The sequence below is a fragment of the Impatiens glandulifera genome, chromosome 1 (assembly GCF_907164915.1).
Source record: "Impatiens glandulifera chromosome 1, dImpGla2.1, whole genome shotgun sequence".
Taxonomy (NCBI): Eukaryota; Viridiplantae; Streptophyta; class Magnoliopsida; order Ericales; family Balsaminaceae; genus Impatiens; species Impatiens glandulifera.
The window spans coordinates 112,455,663-112,462,602 of NC_061862.1; positions in this window are offsets into that span (position 1 = coordinate 112,455,663).

The window sequence follows — 6,940 nt, forward strand, 5'->3', positions numbered from 1 at the left end:
TTAAAGATAATATATAAAAATTAATATTTTAAGCTTAAATCGTCGTTATGTTTAACTAAAAAGTTGACGGAAAGGATTTCTAAAAGTTTAACGGATAATTTGTTTCAAAAATTAATTTGAGGGCTAAAAGTGAGCGATAGAAGTAATTAGAGGACCGTCCAAGTAATTTGCCATTATTATTATTATTATTATGAATTTTCCATTATTATTATTATTATTATTATATTACTATTATTATTATTATTATTATTATTATTATTATTATTATAGTCAATGATAACTTGATTTATTATTTTTTGCTTTGCTTACTAACCAGCTTGGAAAGACTATTTTTACTATCTTTCAGAGTGTTTAGTAAAGATTGATTTGATCAACTTAATTCATTACTCATTTTTACGTATTCACAGAGTTATCTTAAAAATTTACAAGATTGTTAGATATTTTAGATTAAAATTTTAAGTTTTTTAAATTTTTTTATATTATTTAACATTTAGAATATATTGTTTTAATTTTATAAATGTTATTTTATATTGATGTAATAGGTATAATGTTTCTTATACATTTAACTAAGTTTTAAATATCTTCTTATATATAATTTTGTTTAAAATTGTTCTTTAAAATTCCAACTATGTTGTGTTTCTCAAATTTGTGTTAAAACATAGTTTGACTAATAAACTCATTTCATCTTCAAATCAAGTTATAATAATTATCACTCAAAATTCATTCTCACTAAGAGAATAATTGTCCTTTTGGGTGTAAGTCATGTCTAGTTTATCGATTCAAACATATTACGGATTTTTTTATTACGATATTATATTTTATATTTTGTAATCTTTATCATATTATTTCAATTTGACTATATGACTATCAAACATCTTCTTCTCTTTTAACATCAATATTTTTTATTATTTAGAGATGATATGAAACGTAATCGGAGAAGTATGAGGATTGGTTCTAGGGTGTTATTGGTGATGATGCTCATTTGTTTGAAAATAGACATAGAGGCAAGGTGTAGAATTCGTGGAATTGAGCCTAAGGTTTTGAGGCCCAATTTGGTGTACCTCAATGTTAGGTACAAAAAGGGGAAGGAAGATATGTGCGATTGTTTCTTGTATTCAAAAGGCATGAAACCACATAATGGTGAAGACGTCAATCAAATTGTATTATTATGGAAATGTAAACTAAATCGCCACGAGATCATATCATGGTGGAGATGTCAAAGATATCACATGAACTTTACCCTAATTATGAATTCTAAAAGCATATATATACATTGTAAACGACAAGAGTGTGAGACTAAAACCTAGAACAAACAGAGAGAGTTAAAATTTGTAATCCTTATAATAACTCTATTGAATCAATTCTCCAGAAGCAGGACGTAGGACATTGTTGTTCCGAACTTAGGTAAGATTATTGTGTCGTTATTTCGTTTTTTCTTACTTTTAAGCTATTGTTTCGCATTTCACTACAGTTGCTATAATTCTACTTTCATTCTTAGGGTGATAGTTTTCACACAACATATATATTTCCGATTCATGAAAAGTAACTAGTATTGTACATGTTCAAATAATTTAAAATTAAAGTTGAAAACCAACTCAATAAAAGGATAAAGAAAGTCAAATATGACCGAGGTGGTGAATATTAGAGTAGATATCACAGCTCAAGTGAACAACGTTTTCTAGATACCTATAAGAATATGAGGTTGTTCCACAATACACCCTTGCCTGGTTGTAAACCTCACTTTTCACCCCAATTTTTATGGTTTATGAGAACTATTTTTGAAATAACTTAATTTTCAAGAATAGTTGATTTTTAATTTTTTTAATAAGTTAATGTGATAATTTATCTAAGTGAGAATATTTGGGACTTTTATTATACTTAATATATTTAAGGTGTTTATTCATTTAAAATTACCTTAGATAATAAAATATATAAAAAAACGTTTTTTTACATGCATATTAACTATTTTTTCCCTTTATTTTGTTTAAATTTTAATTATTTTTTTAATTAGATTAAGTTATTTAATTAAATAAAGGTATCATGTTAAAGAGTTTTTATCATTTAAATCCTTATTAAAAACAAATTCTAGCTTATAAAATAAAATAATAAATCTTCTTCTCTACAGTATATATTTCATTTACACTTTCAAGTGGTTTTTTAACCTTTGAAAATGATGATTTGAATAACTCACACTAGTGATGCAAACAACAAGAAATTTAAATCTAGAAGTTTAATTTAAAAGTGCAATAGAAATTCTTGTTAAATGCTTTGATATTATTGAAGTTTCTATTTTCTAAAACTTGGTTGAATAATGTAAGGCCTCCATATTATTGAAGCTTTTGCATGTAAACTATATATATTTAGTTCCTTAAATATCATGAAAAACTATATGTAATTCTTCTACTATTAAATATATTTGAAGCAGTTCAAACTGATACTGTATAGTGGTCTTTGAGCAGGCTGGAGAAAAGGATGTTGAATTTCAGTTGAGTTGGTATAAATGGAGAAATCAAAAGTTATGCTACTAATTAATAATAAATATTTTCTTATGCTTGTTTTATAGAACAATGGATCAACTTTACATATGTGGAATTGGGCCTAGGATTTTGAGGTCCAATTTAGTGTGGCTCAATTAGATACAAAAAAAGAAAAGAAAAAGAAAGAATTCATATATATTATATTATATTATATTATATGGAGAGAATGATATATTCTAAAAGAGAAATATATAATATAATATAATATAATATATAGAGAATGATTCTTTCCTAATTATGAATTCTAAAAGCCTATATATATTTACATTGTAAACGAGTTGTAGAGAGTGGTGAGACTAAAACCTAGAACATACAGAGAGTTAGAATTTGTAATTATAACTCTATTGAATCGATTCTCTGAAAGCAAAACGTACGACATTGTTAGTTCGAACCTAGGTAAAACTCTTGTGTTGTTATTATGTTTATTCTTTTCTTTTACGTTATTGTTATACATCCATTACGATTGCTATATTTCAATTTTTTCATTCTTCGGGTGATAATTTTCACAAGAAACTGGTATTAGAGCGAGGTTGGTCTAAGGCGGTCGCGGTTCGATTTCTTTGACTTGAGATGGGGTCAACTTCTAGGGTGGATATCGAGAAGTTCGATGGGACAAAGGATTTTGGGTTATGGAAGATGAAGATGAGGGCACACTTATGCAACATGGGAGTCGCTAAAGCACTCGAGGGGGAATCGAAATTACCAGTCTCGATGGACGCAGAGAAAAAGATGGAGGTCTTGGAAAGGGCCTATAACACCTTGATTCTTAGTCTCAATGATAAGATATTGCGATATTTTTCTAGTGCCACGACAACAACAAAGGTGTGGCTTCAGTTGGAATCTTTGTATACGACTAAGACATTGTCGTCTCGGATCTACATCAAGTAGAGATTTTTCAAGTTCAGAATGACTGAAGGGAATTATTTGTAGACGCATTACGACGATTATGTCAAGATTCTTCTTGATTTATAAAACATCGAGGAGAAGTACAAGGATGAGGATAAGACGTTGATGCTTGTGAATTCTTTACTAAAGTCGTATGAGACGTTCGTAGATATACTCGAGCATTAGAGGAAGGAGTTTACCCTCGATGATGTAATGAGTGTGTTGAGATCGAAGGACCAAAAGAAGAAGAATGAAGAGAGCAATGTGAGTGGAGATAGACTCTTGATTTGAGAGAGAACCGAGAAAAGAGACAATAAAAACAAGAAGAAGAGGCATTCGAAGTATCTCGGGAAGAAATCTACTAAGTGCTACAATTATGATAAGGAGGGGCACTTTAAACGAGATTATCCATATATTAGTAACAACAGGAAGAAAAGCGAAGAAGTGGCGGTTGTTCAAGAGGTTGAGAATGTGCACGAAAGTGGGGATGTTCTCATTGTCTCTAATACTCAGCCTGACAAGCATTGGATTATGGATTTCGGGTGTTCGTTCTATATGACACCTAACGAGAGTTGGTTCGAGACCTATGTGAAGACTTTAGTGGGAGAAGTTTTGTTAGGTAACAACAAGTCTGGTAGGGTAATGGGGTTTAGATTAGTGTGTTTGAAGACACATGATGGAATCGAGAGAGTATTGACGGAATTACGACACGACCAGGATCTTCGGAGGAATTTAATCTCTTTTGGCTCACTAGACCAACTTGTTTTGCATGGAAGGGAGAGAAGAACGTATTGAGGGTCACAAAGGGGTCGTTAGTAGTAATGAGGGGTGTGCGAGAGAAGAGTCTTTAAGTCCTTCAAGACAACCATTGGTTAGTGATATGGCGGCATTGGCAGAACCTCGAGATGTATTGTCCACAAGTCTATGTCATAAAAGATTGGGGAATGTGAGTGAGAGGGTTTTAAGAAGTTGTGTTAAAGAGGCTATTTTGGCAAGGAGAAACTTGATGATTTGGAGTTTTGCGATAACTGTATATACAGTAAAGCTACGAAGGTGAAGTTTAGACGAACAGTTGAGGTGACTTAGAAGACGCTCAATTATGTTCACTTAGACTTGTGGGGGGAAGCAAGGACTGAAACTCCAGGTGGAGGTCGATATTTTATCACCTTCATTGATGATTGTTCGCGCAAGATTTGGGTATACATCTTAAAGCACAAGGATGAGGCATTTGTTAAATTCAAGGAGTGGAAGAAGATGGTAGAGACTCAAACCGGGAAGAAGGTTAAAAAGTTCCGAAAAGATAATGGGTTGTAGTACCTAGGCGAGAAGTTCAATCAGTTCATCAAGGGAGAAGGAATGGTTCGTCACTAAACCTTCCAACAAACACCGCAATAGAATGGCTTGGCGAAGCGGATGAACATAACTCTACTTGAGCATGTTTGGTATATGTTATTTGAGGTTGGTCTACCGAAGTGGTTTTGGGGTGAGGCGATTAACACTACGACTTATCTTATCAATTGTTGTCCATCGACGACATTAGAATGCAAGATACCAGAAGAAGTTTGGAATGGTGCTCCTCCAAAACTCGACAGCCTGAAGGTATTTGGGTGTGTGGCTTACATGCACCAACGAGGTGGAAAACTTGATCTAAGAGCGGAGAAGTGTATGCTCGTTGGATACCTAAGGGAGTAAAGGGTTGGAAACTCTTTTACAAGGACGGAGAAACGTCCAAGTGTATCATTAGTCGTGATGTGATCTTCAAGAAAACCGACTTCTATTATGGAGCAAAACAGTCAGTCGAAGCTGGCGAAGTCGCTAGAGAGAGGACGTAATTTGAGGTGGAGTTCCTAGGAGGGATTACTAAAGAATCAGTAGACATGGAGGAGGCTAGTGAAGAGGATGAAATAGACAGTCATGTAGAGGAGGAAGGTACAGATCCAAAAGAGAACTTTAGCTCATACCAGTTAGCACGAGATAGAGACCGTAGGACAACCCGAGCTCCGAGAGAAATTTGGCTACTCCGATTTGGTAGTCTTTGCATTACTTGTGGCAGATGAAGTACAATAATCAAAGCCAAAATTGTTTAGAGAAGCGATGAAGAGCAAGGAGAGAACTGAATGAAAGCGTGGTATGGTAGAGGAGATGTCATCGCTTGACAAAAACGAGACGTGGAAATTGGTGAACAAACTCCAGAATCAGAGGGTGGTTGGTTCAAAATAGATGTTCAAGTGCAAAGAAGGTGTAGAGGGTAGTAACAAATTGAGGTTTAAGGCGCGATTGGTAGCTAAGGACTTCACAATGCGAAGGTGTCGACTTTAACGAGATCTACTCCCCGGTAGTGAAGCACACGTCCATTCGTATGTTTCTCACTTTAGTGAATCAGTTTGACTTGGAGCTTGAGCAAATGGACGTGAATACAACATTTTTTTATGGGAACTTGAAGGAGAAGATCTTCAAGATGCAACCTGAGGGGTTCATTAAACTCGGCGATGAAGTCAAGGTATGTCTCCTTAAACGCTCGATTTATGGTTTGAAACAATCCCCAAGACAATAGTATTTACGCTTTGATGAGTTCATGGTTCGTAACGATTTAGTGAGGAGCAATTTCGATAGTTGTCTCTATGTCAAGTGCGTTGATGGTTGCGGGGTCTTCCTATTGTTATATGTGGATGATATGTTGATCGCATTAAGAAACAAGGAAGAGGTTTGTAAGGTCAAGAGTTTTTTAGGAAATGAGTTCGAGATGAAGGATATGGGGCCGGCAAAGAAAATTTTGGGGATGGTGATTGAGCGGGATCAGGAGAAAGGCTCCATGTTCTTGTCTTAAAGCGACTATCTCCAAAAAGTGGTCGCCAAGTTCAGGATGTCTAACGCCAAGACAGTTCAAAAGTCGTTATATACTCATTTCAAGCTCTCCTCAAAGATATCTCTAAGTATCGAGGAGGAAAAGGTGAGAATGGTAAATACCCCATATGCGAGTGTCGTTGGGAGCCTAATGTATTCCATGATATGTACGTGACCCGATCTTGCATACGTGGTTAGTCTTGTTGGTCCCTTTATGGCAAACCCGAGGAAAGAACATTGGGAGGCGACGAAGAGGGTTCTCTGTTACGTTAAGGGATCCTTAGATGTCGATCTTTTTTTTAAACGTGCGGTGTAGGTGATGTTAAGTTGAGAGGATATGTTGAGGCGGATAAGAGAATGTCCCTAATGGGATATGTGTTTACACTATTTGGATGCTCGTAAGTTGGCAAGCATAATTACAATATGTAGTTATTCTTTCAACAACGGAAACCGAGTATATCACTGTGATAGAGGGAGTCAAGGAGGAACTTTGGTTGAAGGGTCTCGTGGGTGAAATTGGGGTGAAGCGTGATAAGGTGGAGATGTTTTGCGATAATCAAAGCGCCATACACTTGTCCAAGAACTCGATGTTTCACGAGCGCACAAAACACATCGACATTCGACTTCACTACATTTGAGATGTCATAAAGAGTGGAACGGTAGTTGTGGAGAAG